This window comes from Panthera pardus, unplaced genomic scaffold, assembly GCF_024362965.1.
Source record: "Panthera pardus isolate Hobbes unplaced genomic scaffold, ASM2436296v1 HiC_scaffold_12, whole genome shotgun sequence".
In the NCBI taxonomy this organism is placed as follows: domain Eukaryota; kingdom Metazoa; phylum Chordata; class Mammalia; order Carnivora; family Felidae; genus Panthera; species Panthera pardus.
This window is the reverse complement of record NW_026526677.1, coordinates 113,574,682-113,590,233: the sequence shown is the minus strand read 5'-3', so window position 1 is coordinate 113,590,233 and position 15,552 is coordinate 113,574,682. Positions and strand designations below refer to the sequence as shown.

The 15,552-nt window shown below is 48.6% G+C and overlaps 1 protein-coding gene across 1 annotated transcript in view; it reads right to left on the bottom strand.

Annotated features, from left to right (window-relative positions):
• Positions 1 to 15,185, bottom strand: part of MMP12 (matrix metallopeptidase 12) — a 44,327-nt gene extending 29,142 nt beyond the window's left edge. The window contains exon 1 of the mRNA XM_019433698.2: positions 15,110 to 15,185. The gene's annotated coding sequence lies outside the window, so the exon portion shown is untranslated. The remainder of the gene's footprint in view (positions 1 to 15,109) is intronic.
• Between the last annotated feature and the right edge of the window lie 367 nt (positions 15,186 to 15,552).

Below are 15,552 nucleotides of genomic sequence, written 5' to 3'. Positions count from 1 at the left end.
TATTGTCCTACAGGACAATAAAACCACCACCATCGGGGTTATCTTTCCTACTGGACAGAAACCACTGATAGTGCTGAGAGGCAAAGATTATAAATTAACACGTTGCTTCTCTAAGCCTAGATTTTAATCAATAGTGAATAACAGTTCAATAAAATTGCATTCTCCTACCTGATTAAATAACCCATGGGCAGACCCGTCACATGATGCCCTGGCAGGACACTAAAAGGACACGCTGTCTTCTGCCCGAGTTATAAGTTTTGTCATTTTTTAAAACAAAGGCTTTGTTCCCAAAAAATGTCAAGAGGTGAGAATGCCTATGGGTTCTTGGGCCTGTGTGGGAGGCAAAGTGTTGAAAAGTAGGAGCCAGGAGAGCCGGCCGTCCCTGGGAGCTGGGTGTGGGGTGCGGCTCTGGCACTGCCTTCCCGTGTCTAAGCAGCTGTCCCCTTCTCGGTCAGGTGTCCAACCTACACTGTGCATTTGACCTTCTCACCCAGTAGCCCCCACCTTCCAAAGGAAATAAGAAATTTCACATTATACTTTGAAAAGCACTTAAGAAGGCAACGTCCAAAATATACCCAAAGAACCAAAGAAATGAGAAAGCGAACCCGTGTTCACCCATCTTAGCAGTAAAATAACGGCATCTTATTCCTGGCTTGATTTGAGGGCTACTGGAGAGGTTCAACATTTTTACACTCATGCTTTCCTTTGCATTTCCTGCTCAGGTCGTTAGTTTTCACCTTTCTTTCTTTCTTTCTTTCTTTCTTTCTTTCTTTCTTTCTTTCTTTCTTTCTTTCTTTCCTTACTGAGTTAATTTCTTTCATCTTACAAATCTGTAAAAGCTCTTTTATAATTATAAAGGAAATGACTCTTTATTTATATCCACAGCCAATATTTTCTCCTGGTTATCATTTTGAGTCTATTTACAATATCTTACAGCATTCCAAACAGTGGAGAAGGTTTTTTATGTGATAATACCTGCCCATCTTTTCTCTTTTGGCTTTTAGTTTTCCTACATTGTTTAAGTGTGTCTTCTCCACTCTTAAAGTGACCGGCATATTCTCGTAAACTTTCTTCTAACATCTTTTATATTTGCTTGTATACAGCTCTTACATACGGATCTTTAACCAAAGCTGAATTTAATTCTATATGTAGCATGAATAGGAACCTAACGTTTTTCTTCTCACAGCCAATTGTTCCAGGATTGCTTTTCAAATTAACCATCAAGTCCCCAATAGAATTAAAATGCCACCTTTGTCCTACACCAAGTTCCCTTGTACGCTTGCCTCTTCTTAACTTTCATCTTGTTATAGATTAATTCCTAAACTCTTGTAAAATCCCCATTTTGGACACAGGCCAGAGTTTCTTCAGGTTCCTGTAAGTGTGCATATGATTCACTACTCACAGCTGTCTAGACATGTCCACTGGAAACAAGCCTGGTTTCCCCGAAGCTCTGGGACCATACAGCTATCCGGCCGAATAACACCGCTGTGGTTCTCGGTTCCACATACATCTCTACGTGGGCTCTTTCTACAGGTTAACCCTTTCTAAACATGACTCAGCTAACGAGCAACATGTTTGAAGGAAAGTAGATAAAACATCAACATCTGCTTTGTGGTTACCAGGGGTGCTGTTTCAATGTGGACACTGGGTGAATGCACGTTCACTGCGCAATGTTGGTTCCGCGCCGAGCACGGGCTGTGCGACAGGTGCTTCCCAGACACTGAGGATATAGCAGTGAACAAAACACACACAAATCCTTACCTCATACCATATACGGTCAAGCACATGGCTCGCTTAACATTCACATATGCATATACCTCTGTAACCACCTCCCACAGCAAGAGAGAATGGTCCCAGCCTCCCAGGCTTCCTGTTCTCCCTCCCTCCACGGGAAAGACCCCCCGCAATGTAACTACTACCTGATTGGTATCAGTAAATATTTGTTTTGCCTCAATATCAATAGAATCATAATATGTACTATCTTGTGTCTGACTTCTTTCACTCATGTTGTCGCGCAGAGCTGAAATTTATTCTTTATGTTGTGTGGTATCCCATTTTATGAACATGTCATCAGTTTTTTAATCTACTCTAGATATGTCATTATGTCCAGTTTGGGGATATGGGGAATAAAGGTGGTATGGACGTTCTTCTAAATGTGTATGGGTGATCATATAACTAATCTCATTTCTCTGAACTCAGGAATGGATTGGGCTGGTTCAATTATACACACGGTATATTGATATATACAGTCAGTTATATATAGTCAATTATACATACTATCTATATAGTATCATCTATAATATGATGTCTTGGTGTCTTTTATTATCCTGAACACCAAAAATTTTGGGGGGATGTATGATGGTATCTGTCCACCTTTTCTCTTTTGGCTTTTAGGTTTCCTGTGTTGCTTATAAATCTATCTGTATGTTTGTATATATAATAAATGTATACATGTGTTACATAAATGACAAAGAATTCATATACAAAGTACATAAAAAACTCCTACCGATCAATAAGAAATTGGTAAGACAATTCAGTTTTTTAAAAAATAGGCAAAAACCTAGGACACTTCATAAAATAGAGACTATCTAAGTGGTCAATAAGCATATGAAAACCTAGCAGTCGGGAAATGCAAATTAAGATCACAGTGAAAGACGAGTACCCAAGCTACCAGGATGGTTAAGATGAAAATGTCTCAACACACTGCCCAAAGCCAGCTAGAGATTTGGAGCACCCCCCATCAAAGCACCACCAGCACTGTTCACAGAGGTAGAACAATGAAATTTGTATGCAATCATAAAAGTCCTCAAATAGCCAAAGCAATCCTGAAAAAGGAAAACTGGAGGCATCACAGTTCCAGATTTCAAGTTATATTATGCAGTGGTAGTGATTAAAACAGTACAGTACTGACAAAAAAAAACCCAAAAAACGGACACATAGATCAATGGAATGGAAAAGAAATGCAGAAATGGACCCATAACTGTATGGTCAATTAATCTTTGACGAATAAGAAAGAATAACCAATGGGAAAAAGACAGTCTCTTCAACAAATGGTGCTGGGAAAACTGGACAGCAACGTGCAGAAGAATGAAACTGGACCCCTTTCTTATACCATACCCCAAAATAAACTGAAAATGGATTAAAGACCTAAAAGTGAGACCTGAGGCCATAAAAATCTTAGAAGAGAACACAGGCAGTAATTTCTCTAACATCAGCTGTAGCAACATTTTTCTATATAAGTCTCCGGAGGAAAGGGAAACAAAAGCAAACATGAACTATTGAGACCTCATCAAGATAAAAAGCTTCTGCACAGTGAAGGAAACCTACGGACTATGAGAAGATATTTGCAAATGACATAGCTGATGAAGGGTCAGTATGAAAATCTATAAAGAACTGATACAACTCAATACCCAAAAAACAAATAATCCAATTACAACAATGGGCAGAAGACATGAATAGACACTTCTCCAAAGGAGACATCCAGATGCCTAACAGACACATGAAAAGATGCTCCACATCACTCATCATCAGGGAAATACACATCAAAACCACAATGAGATACCATCTCACCCCTGTCAGAATGGCTCACATTAACAACTCAGGCAACAACAGGTGTTGGCGATGATGTGGAGAAAGGGGAGCCCTCTTGCACTGTTGGTGGGAATGCAAACTGGTGCAGTCACTCTGGAAAACAGTATGGAGGTTACTCAAAAAATTAAAAATAGAACTACCCTATGACCCAGCAATTGCACTACTAGTTATTTACCCAAAGGATACAAAAATATAGATTCAAAGGGTTCCATGCCGTCCAATGTTTATAGTAGTGTTGTCAACAACAGCCAAATTATGCAAATAGCCCAGTGTCCACCGACTGATGAATGGATAAAGGAGATGTGGTATGTATACACACACACACACACACACACACACACACACACACACACACACACACACTGGAATATTACTCAGCCATCAAAAAGAATGTAATCTTGCCATTTGCAACAACATGAAAGGAGCTAGAGACTATAATGCTAAGTAAATAAATCAGTCAGATAAAGACAAATACCATATGATTTCATTCATATGTGGAATTTAAGGAACAAAACAAATGAGCAAAGGGGAAAAAAAAAGAGAGAGAGAAACCAAAAAATAGACTCTTAACTATAGAGAACACACTGATGGTGGGATGCCTGGTGCCTCAGTTGGCTAAGCGTTCAACTCTTGCTTTCGGCTCAGGTCATGAGCTCATGGTTTGTGGGACTGAGTCCCGCATTGGGCTCTGCACTGACGCGTGGAGCTTGCTTGGGGTTCTCTCTCGCTCTCTCTCTGCCCCTCCTCTGCTCTCGCTCTCTCTCAAATAAATAAACATTTAAAAAGAGAGAGAGAACACACTACCAGGGGTAGTGGGAGGGGAGGCGTATGGGGAAAATAGGGTATGGGAATTAAAGAGTACACTTTAAAAAAATTTTCAAAAGAAGAAAAAGAAAATAACCTCATAGCTCCAAAGGTTGGATATGGTTTGGAATAGTCAGAATCTCCTACTTGCCTGGGAGCTGCGTCAACAGGTACAACCATTCTGGGAACAAAATTGGTAATATCTATTAAAGCTGAACATGCCTTACGGCTGAATCATCAATAGAATTTTTCAAATTTAAAAAATACAGTGTATAGTGTATTTGACGTTTACATACCAGGAAGAAAAACAAAGCAGTGACAAAGAGCAGAGAGGACAGGGAGAAGTCTGAGATGTATTTTCAGTGACACGGCATTTGCCGCGTGGCAGGTCTCATGTAAGTAACTGGGTCTATAACAGAGGGACAGGATGAGTCACCTGTTGCTCATGCATTCCCAAGAAGAGACGGCCCGTTAACTACCCCTTGCAGCATTGTGGGACGAGTGCTCCTCTCCACCTGGCATGGCTATAAGAAGGGGCATCACGAAGGTCTGGAAAATTCAGTCCAGTCTCCAGTCTGAAACCGTGCAGGAAGGCACAGCTTTGGAAGGAAAACTGAAAATATGAAGCCAGAGGCAACGTCACGGAGCCTGTGGAAATGTGACAGGCCACGTCCAATGCTCCCAGGCGAATTTTGACTTTTTCTCGAGGCAGAACTGACACAGTATTATGCTAGAAAACATACACAATCTTTCTTTCCAAAAGAGGGAAGGATGAAGAAGGGAATCAGTCTTGTCACAAAAGATTAGGGTCCGATGGCCCTGAGTCATATGCCAGCCTTTCTAATGTGACAGTGTCGGTCTCCAGGTCTGCTGAGAGCGGCCAAATGCGTCTTGGAGCTGGGTGTCATGCAAAATCTGAGCTGTATCAGCCCTCCCAGGATTGAGGAGCCAGAGAGTGAGCCTTCTGCTAGGCCAGCCTCAAAGGAAGAGAGAACAGGAGCATCCTAGGCTGATCTCCAAACCATACTCTTCGGGAGCTTAAATGTTACCAAGGAATTTTCAGTCAGGCACACCATTACCCTAGAGCAGTGAGTCAACTTCTGGTTCAAACAGAAAACTCTGGATCCCTGGGACGTGGGGAGCTTCAGTGATATCTGTAATATTTTCTTTCTACCATAAATAGACTAACTATTTAGGGTAGACATAAAATTATAGAAATAACGAATGCAACAAATTATTACAATATACGTTAAATATACGCATCATAATACATATCATATATAAATATATAATAGATTAGTTTTTAGAAAAATAAAGAAAACAAGAGCGTGAGGCAAATACCACCAACTCAGAGTATCTAACAACATGCCCACTGCCTGGGTTTGCAGGATATGAACTGGAGCTTGCCTTTTGTGACAGTGGATCGCGGGTGGCAGAGGCGAGGTCCGTGACTGGACAGTGGATGGTGGTGGGACGGAGACCCACAAGGAGGAAGTCGAGACTGCAGAGCGGAGGCTGGAACCAGAAGCCACCGCCCAGAGGTACAAGCACTGGCGAAGCATGAGGAAACTAAGCCACAAGCGAAGTACGATACAAACAGATGGCAGGACACTCCTCCACCAGGGCTCCGCTCTCATGTGCCGCACGGGCACCCGGTCGGCCAGGGAGAGAGCTTGGCAAACATGGAAAGCAAGGGCCATAAACTCCTGATTACAGGAGATTTATTGAAGGTTCCTGTTTGTATCTAGTTCATGTTAGGCACTGCCAGGCTGTAGCAAACCATGGACAGTAGAAATGAGTGATGCAATTAGGTTGGGGGGAGAAGGACAAAGTGTCGAAAACACCAGTCTAGTCGGCATTTCAAGCATCCCGAATGTGGATTGGAATCGACACAAATGCTCAGTAATCAGCCAGATAAGATTGTCGGGTGAGAAGAACCAATGGGAATTCTTGTCCAGGTGACAACACTCAGACGATGGAAAGCTGTCTTTTTTCTTTAGCTCTTTCGAAGCTCACTTTACGAGTTGCTGGATTATCATCATCCCTGGTGACACGGGGGGGTAGACGAGGCTGAGACCGTCTGAGACCGCACCGCCCCTAACTGGCAAAATCAAGGATCTGACTGTAAGGTCTGGTTTTCTTCACTCTTTTGACAGTGGATTATCAAAGAAGAAAACTACATCCGTTCATTCAAAGAAATGTTAACGAATGTCCACTACGTATCAGACGTTTGTTTAGGCACTGAGCAGTGGTACATGTAGGATTCAACCCACTTTTTATTTAGAAATGGTGATCCCTACGTGACTTCCTCACCGTCCTGAAAAAGAGAGTGTGGCTGGAATCAATTTTGAGAATAAAGAGAAAAAAAAAAAAAAGAACAGTAAAAGCAAGTATAGCCTATATATCAGAAAATTTTGTCTATGCAAGGCTATTTTCTAAGTGGAATTGAATGACAGATATATAAATTGTTTGGTGCTGAAGGACGGTTTCTAGGAGCAGTTTACAACATACTGCTGGTTTACAAATTTTTTGTGACATTAAATTTTTACAAACTTATTTTCGTCTCATTTACTGATGTATAATTTTTATACGGTAACATGTGTATTTTGGTGAATTTTGGGAAATGGACACAAAGCAGAACCACAACGAGGACGTAAACCACGTGTGCGGCAATATCAGCCGGACGGCAGCGGGGGCACCCCCACACTCGCCCTCCCCACCTGCAGACACGGATCCAACACCACCTCCCGGGCCAGGTCCATTCGTGAGAAATCCGGAAGGCAGCTGAGTGGCTCCTGCATCCCAATGAGGGCAAAATTGGCAGGTACTCCCCAGAGGACCCCCCTCCCCGGATCGGCACGGCGGGTAAGCAGAAAAGTGCCAGCTCCCAGCGCCTCTCTTGGGAGAAAAAGACTAGACACTGTTCAGGGGGCCGCCAAGGAGCTGGTCTCTGTCTGGCTCCACTCCAAGCACTGGCAGGAAGGGGCACAGGTGTGGGGGCCCCTGAGAAGGAAGGGTGCGGTTGGGACGTTCATCACTCTGCCTGCCTCTGGCTCAGCGCCCTCACATCGCAGTACTGGTGCACAAAAGACACTGATAACTGATGCCCCCCAAAGCAAACGCGACACCTGGGCAGCAGAAGCCGTCCTGAGCCACAAGCGGGTTCGGGGGGAACTCGTATCTGAAGTCAGGCGGACTTTGCTGAATGAGTCTGTCTGCTGACTCCAGACACTCTTCCTTGCCTGTCTCTGGTGGACAGAGCCCGGTCCTCTCCGAGCCCAGGTCCTTCCCCCACAAGACGGGAACGGCAGCAATGTGTGCACCTGCGACCTAGGGAAACACGGTTTGCGCTCCTGGCTGGAGTGCGGAACAAGAGCAAATATAAGCGTCTCATCCGAATCACTGGCTTCAACCCTGCCTGAGCCGGAACACGACCACTAGAATCTGAGAACACGAGCACTCGCCCGTCCTCGCCCCTGACTTTGGCCTCAGAACCTCCAGGTTTGTGCTAGAGTGTGGGCATCTAAAACACGGCGGTTGGCCCCAGGGAATAACCAGAGTTGAGAATCCCATGTTGAAATTCTCGGTTCTGAGAACATGAATTCTCTAGTGACAGGAGACCCAAGCTTCATCTCTTCTCAGCTGTTTCTGCCTTTTTTCCCAAGATAAGGCAAAGTCTTGGGGACAGGTAGCCCGTGGAGAGGCGGGTGACATCCACATCCACCCTCCGTGGAAGTGGCTGCAGGGAGCCAGGAACCACGACCCTGGAGGGTCCCGGGGGGCCCATGACCCGATCCCGCTGCCCCCATGGAGGTGGGGGGCAGTCAGGAGCCAGTGACAAGCACGAAGAAAGACCGAGGTCAACTTACTGGCTTACTCTTACGCACGGCACAGGACTCACAGTGGTACGAGCCCCACGGCTTTACGAAGGATGGTTAGGTCTTTGTGACCAAACTGCTGGGCTGAAAACTGGGCAGACGAGTTTGTGGGCAGCTTAATGAGCGGATTATAGAAGGTCTGTAACTCACATTATGTACGAATTCTACAAAAATAGTCACTACAAGTGCCCCAAACTATTGTGTCATGCAAAGGAATTAATCTGTTGTCTATATATAGACATGGATTTTATCCCCCGTCTTAATTTTATGGTGACCATTGGAGAGGAAGTGAAGCCATTCCCGGACACATGAGCCATTGCTGATAACAGAGTGAATTTACAGTGAAAAAGCTGACCACATCTTCCTAAATCATCTGAAACACTCTACAGCGGGTACTGAAGTTTGAAGAGTTCTTATTTTTCCTTCCTCTTTTGCAGAAGACTCCAAATGATCTAATTTAGACTCTCACACCTTTGCTTAGCTGGCGTGGTTTAGGTGGGGATGAGAATAACTGCATACATGACTTAAAGCAAGTGAGCCTTCAGCGGGCGAAGGGAGGCCGCAGGTACGGGCTGGGCGCTCTGAATGCCCAGCTCGCAGCCCCTGTGCAGCCAGCGCCCAGCATGGTTTTCTCAGCCAAGGCTGCCATGCTGCTGTGGACAACTGACCTGCCCTTGTGGCCACAGAGGTGCCACGACGCTCGCGGGCTGGCAGATGGTCTGGAGACACGGGCACTGGAGGTCTGCCCCAGCGGGGCTCCGGACGCGGGGTGCCCGGCCAACCGGCAGGATCCCCTTGGAGGCACCTTGGACGTGAGCAGCTCAGGCGGGAGTGGAATCTACAGAAGCACATGTCCAAAGGCGAGTGACTCCCTGAACAGCAGGTGACACGGAGTAATGATGCCCAGTGGCCTCCAAGGAGCCAACTAGCACAGAGTCTCGGGCTATGAAGTGAAATCCTGAGGGGGGAGCACCAGGGAGGATCCAGTGGACGCCCACCTACTCCTCGTCTAAACACTGAGAGGTTATAAATCCGCTCTGATCCCTACCCGACAGCCCGCGGCAGAGGTGGGCTCACGGGCCGTGGCCCCACAGGTGCCAGCGGTCTGTTGGCACGAATGTGGCACACGTCTGCTGGGGCAGGATGGAAGCCGGGCTCTGGCCAGGACCCTGGGAGCCACGGGCCCTGTCCAGACCTGCGATGGGGGCTCATGCGGCCGAGCACTTCGGGCCCCACCCCCCCAGTGCCTCACTTTCCCGACTCAAGATTTCCAGACTATGTGACACCAACAGAGGAGCAAAGGAGAGAAGGTATCTGGGGGCCATCTGCAGAGATGCACGCGTCAGAGACGAGGGGTCTCCCCACCACACTCACACACACAGCCACACCCCAGCCGTGCCTCTCCCAACGCGGGGGCCGCGTCCATGTGAGCGTTCCTCTTCAAGATGCGGCTCACTCAGGGGGTAAGAGACTTTCGAAACACCTTCTAGGGATCTCATGTAGAAAGAAAGCTTCTCTATTTCAGTGTTTCCATATTCAAGACTCCCGACAGCACGGGGCCCAGTTTGGGGCCCAGACGGTGGCACTGGCTGTGTGCCCGTCTCCTCCAGCCCACAGCAACCTCCCCATGAACTAACTCCCTCTCTGGGGCACCCCAGGCTTTCCTGCACCCAGCACTCGGAGGGACCTAAGGACAGGGCACCGGATCATGAGAAGTGACACAAATCAGTTTACCTCTTTCCTGTTCAATTTGTGCACATATGTGTGTGCACACGTGTGTGTGTGAGCATATACACGGCTCTCACCTCCCTGCCATGATCCAAGTTTACGATCTTAGCCGAGAATACGGAATAGAAAACAGGCAATTATATGGGAATGCAAGCTGGCGCGGCCACTCTGGAAAACAGTATGGAGGTTCCTCAAGAAACTTAAAACAGAACTACCTACGCCCCAGCAATTGCACTACTAGGCATTTATCCAAGGGATACAGGTCTGCTGTTTCGAAGGGACACATGCACCCCCATGTTTATAGCAGCACTATCGACAATAGCCAAAGTACGGAAAGAGCCCAAATGTCCATCGATGGATGAATGGATAAAGAAGGTGTGGTATATATACAATGGAGTATTACTCAAGCAATCAAAAAGAATGAAATCTTGCCATTTGCAACTACGTGGATGGAACTGGAGGGTGTTATGCTCAGTGAAATTAGTCAGAGAAAGACAAATATCATATGACTTCACTCATGTGAGGACTTTGAGACACAGAACAGAAGAACATAAGGGAAGGGAAACAAAAATGATATAAAAACAGGGAGGGGGACAAAGCATAAGAGACTCATAAATATGGAGAACAGAGGCTTACTGGAGTGGGTGTGGGAGGGGGGATGGGCTAAATGGGGAAGGGGCATTAAGGAATCTACTCCTGAAATCATGGTTGCACTATATGCTAACTAATTTGGATGTAAATTTCAAAAATTAAATTTTAAAAAATGCAAAAAAAAAACCCATCAGAAAACAGGCAATTATAATGAAAAAAGGAGTCACACCCTTAGCCCAGACCTAAGGTCAGGCGAGGCTTCCCAGATTAAGTGACATTGAAAGTGAGATCCGGGGGCACCTGGGGGGCTCAGTCGGTTGAGTGTCCGACTTCGGCTCAGGTCATGATCTCATGGTTCATGGGTTCCAGCCCCGCGTCAGGCTCTGTGCTGACACCTCGGAGCCTGGAACCTGCTTCGGATTCTGTGTCTCCCTCTCTCTCTGCCCCTCCCCTGCTCATGCTTGCTCACTTGCTCTCTTTCTCTCAGAAATAAACATTTAAAAACTTTTAACAAAAAAAAGAATAAAGTGAGATTGAAGGTTGAAGAGGGAGTTGAAGGTTGAAGAGGGAGTTAGCTGGGACAGAAAGAATGGCAAGTAGGGGACAGGTGTGGAGTCTTCAGGAAACTCAAGCAAGAATCAGAGAAGCATGGAGGGCGCTGGGAAGGGGGAGGGACGTTAGGGGATGGAGCGCACGGAGCCAGAGACGGCGGCAGGTGCACGGGGTCAGACCCCGTTTGTAAGCCACACGGGCGAGTGTGCCTCTAGTCCCGACAGCTGACTGGAACCACCGGTGGGTTTTAAGCAAGGGAGTGACACATCATTCAAGAAGGAGGAAGTGCCCGGACCTCCCCTCTCCTCCCTGAACAAAAGCTATGACTAGTGCCTGACTTTGGCCTCTGGTGTTTGCACTCCTGACTAACTTGGAGCTGATTTGAAATTTTGCTTTTCTGTGAATTATTAATAAAAGAAAGCAATGGATAGGCCCTCATTTTAAAGTAGAAGGAAGCAATAGTTTCACCTCTTTAGATCATGTTCTAAGTAGAATTAACTGAGCAAAACTATGCCTGAGAAAACAAAAGGTTTTAAAATTCTGTTTTATGGGGGGTTTTTTCCCAGTGTGTTTTGAATAATCTATATAAACTTGGAAAACCTTCTCCGTTTTTCTGAAAGTTTCTTTCAACCTAGAAGGTACTTCCGTCTCATTCACACCCAGCCCTGACATTCACGTGACAAGCACGAAGGAACAGATTCTACCGACTTGTGGCCGATCGGGACCCCTCCGGCATACGTGTGCACATGTGAGGTCTACCTTCAGGACTCTAAGCATGTCCTGACATCGGAGATTACGATGTCATCGGAGGAAAGAAGGGCAGAGGAAGGAAGCCCGGCCAGGAAAGCACCCTCCGGGCAGGAAGCCCCATCTCACACCGCAGGAGTTGTTGCCTCTTGCTGTGAGGCCCGTGGGCGTCCACCGGACGCGAGCTCCTGGGGTGTCACCTACAATCTGCATTCCCGGTAAGGACCCCGTGTAAGACACACGCTGCCTTTCGAAAGCCACTAGCAAGTGTTACAGGAAACAAAAAGGAAGGAGTGAAGATTTCATTTTCCCATGGTCAAAGCGGAGCGCGGGGTCAGGTCGGGACGAGAGAGGGATGAGTCAGACTGTGGAGGAACCCACAGTCTTCCATGGAACCTCTCCCTTCCCTCGGATCGTCCCCTGTTTTGGATGTGGGTCAACCTGTCACGAAGGAAACCCTGATCAAGGAAATTTTCTACATTTAAAAAAAAAATTTTTTTTGTACATTTAGTTGAGAGACATAGAGAGACAGAGCACAAGTTGGGGAGGGGCACAGAGAGAAGGAGACACAGAATCCGAAGCAGGCTCCAAGCACAGAGCCTGATGCGGGGCTCGAACTCACAAACCGTGAGATCGTGACCTGAGCCGAAGTCGGACGCTTAAGTGACTGAGCCACCCAGGCGCCCCAGAAATTTTCTACTTTTGATGTCTGTGGCCCTGCTCCTGGGCTCCCACGGAAGCCCTACGTTAACATTTGACATTTTCCAATTTTTTACGTTAACATTTAACATTTACCAAGGTCAAAATGATTCCGTGAAACCTCACAGCACGGGCTCTGTTTCTGCCCCGAGCACACATTGCAGATCTGCTTTTTTATTATTTAAAAAATATTATTATTATTATTAGTTAAAAAAAATAAATAACCAAAAAGCAGCATTCTAAACACAAAGGTGAGAAAAACCAAACCCTCCCTGGCTCCCCTAAGATGACACTTGAACATACTTGCACGTATTGAAAACGTAACATAAAGTGTGTAACTTTCTGGAATGTCCCTCGTGAGGATGGTTTGTAAGTCTTTATGTAAGAGCCATACATAACCCTGTGCCAAATGTCCCCTCCCGGGGGCCTCTCCTCTTTGTGAAAACCGTGTAACCCAGGCACCTGTCCCTACCGTGGCTCGAATAACGCTCTGTTCCATTCTCTGTGACATTTTTAGAAGGTTTGTCCCCCGCGGGGATGCAGCCAGGAGCGAGACCACGGCTGTTAGTTGTGAAGGCCAGCGCACAGGGCAGGGTCGCCTGGATTCCCAAACGACCTGGATTCTGTCCGTTTCCGACTGGTTCTACCCGGATGCCTCTGGCCCCTCCCCAGGCCCGCCTTCTAGGAACACGAGTGACACGCGAGGTGTCCCTGAGGTGGGCATGTCCAGCCCGGCAGTGTCACCTCCCAGGAAGGAGTCACAGTCTCGTGGCGAGAGGCAGGTTCCGAGTCCCTCCAGCCCGGCCAGGTGGCGTCGAGGCTGGGACCGGGACTCCACCACCTTCGACCCGCAAAGGGACAGACAGCCCCCGAGGGCCTTATCTTCATGTGAACCCCAGATCCGTCTAAAACGTGTTGCTTTTACTTAACATTTCTGTCTGTTCTATGTCCGAGAGTCAAAATAACCCAGTCTTCTCTGTGCACGGAGACTTGCTGTCTACAGAAGGGCCCCACGCACAGCCCAGGTGTTTTTCACAACCTGGGACGTCCCTTAGTCCACAGACATGGGGTCCACCGGACCAGCCACCGAGGGGATTCACCTGAGGGTCATTTTGCTTTTCAGACTTCCTTTCCGCGACCGTTTGCTTCCTTGCCGCCGTCGGTAGCCTGTCCTCCCTCACATCTTGGCCAGCGCGCCTATAACCTGTGTCAGCTGCGGTTTTCTCCAGGGTAAGGGGGCTTAGTAACACAACTACCGCCAAAGTCAGACGACACGCGGGACGTAGGACGGACCCTCGGCCGGTTCGCAGCTTGCTGTGTGCTAAGTGTTCTCCAGAAACAGGAATCTTGTGAAGGTCGAAAGGTCAAACAGACTTGGTGAACGGACCCTGCCCTGGAGGGGGAGGTGCGTGCTACCCGCCTCCGTGGGGCAGACGCGAAGACACCCCTGCCAGCAGTCGCGGGCAGAGGACGGCGCTCCGGTTCGATGTTCTGTGTTTGCCTGCAAACATCCTTCCCCTTCCAGAAGCAAAAAGCAGCCTTCCTTCGTACAGAGCACCTCTGCTCCCTGCTCCCCGGGATCACCCAGCTGTGGAACTGAGTGTCGGTTCGGGCCCGGGGTGGCCAAGGGGTTCAGGCCAGGAGAACTGGACTCTTCCTGGCCTGTGACTCCCTGGTGGGGCAACGGAGGCTGGAAGCAGTGGGTGGAATCGTCCCTTTGCCGCCCGACAAACGCCGGCCCCCTCCCTCCTGCGTCTCTCAGGACTGTGTGGGCCTTGCCGAGGTGGCGCTGGGTGGGAGGGTCCCTCTTACCTATGCCCCGCCCTCCACACGTGCCTTAGGGGGCCTCCCAGATGGTGCCCAGAGTGGTGGGGGAATCACCCTCCATCCCTCCCAGGTAAGACTGCTGCCCTAACAGGCAAAGTGCGTTTTCTCAGGGCTCACAGCTGATCAGCAGGACGGTGGCCCAGGTTTCCTAACACACAATCCACTGGTGGACCGTTAGGGCGCACGGCCCTGCACGGGTGCTGGGGCTGCGATGTGACAGACCAGGTGGGCAGGGGACAGGGTGGCCCGTCCGGGACCCGCCCGCAGTGCGAAGAACCAGGGGACTGGGCTCCACGGAGCAACGGCAGGTGCAAGGACCCTGAGGCAGACACGAGCATGCTTTGTGCCAAGAGCAGAAGGGCAGAGGACAAACGAGGGATAAATACTACGAGGCGCGTGGGGTCCGAGGAGCAGACTGGAGGGTCAGGCACCGTCCTGCTGCGTGAAGGCCGGTGTGCCAGCAAGACTGCTGAATGTCCCGGCGCGCTCCTCCAGGAGTGCTGGCCCCTGGAACAAGAGGGGCATCCCGGAGGGTCGCCAGACAGGGGTACACAGGCGGTCCTGGAAGGACTGGGTTTGAACGGCACGGGTCCACTTCTATGCTTTTCTTTCTGTAAGTGCTGCCGGCAGAAGCCACAAGGCCTTAGTTCCCAACCGCGCCTCCTCCCCACTCCGTCTGCACAAGACCTTACCAGTCCGAGAGCGCGGGGGTCCTGTGCGCTGACCCTTCGCACCGGGGAGGAGGGGCCTGGGCTGCAGGGGCCGGTTCCCAGGGGAGCTCAGGCCTGGAGACGCTGGGGGCCCGGGTCGGCGCAGCACAGGGAGGCCGGGTCCTCCCTGACTGGGTGTCTCCGGGGCTGCCGCCGCCAGGCGACCACTACACCTGCGGGCTGGCCGTGCGGGCGCCTCTGCTCATGCGCAGTGTCTGGCCCAGCCCCACCCAGCCCGGCTGTACCGCCTTCCAGTAAATACACCCGCGGGACTGTAAACATATTTTCCTTCTTTAGGGTTGTCTTAACCACGTTTCCTCTTCTCTAGCGGACTTCATTAGGAGCATGCAGTATATAGTACGTATAACATACAAAATGCGTTATCGTTAATTGACTGCAATGCGTTGCTACGGTCAATTGACTGC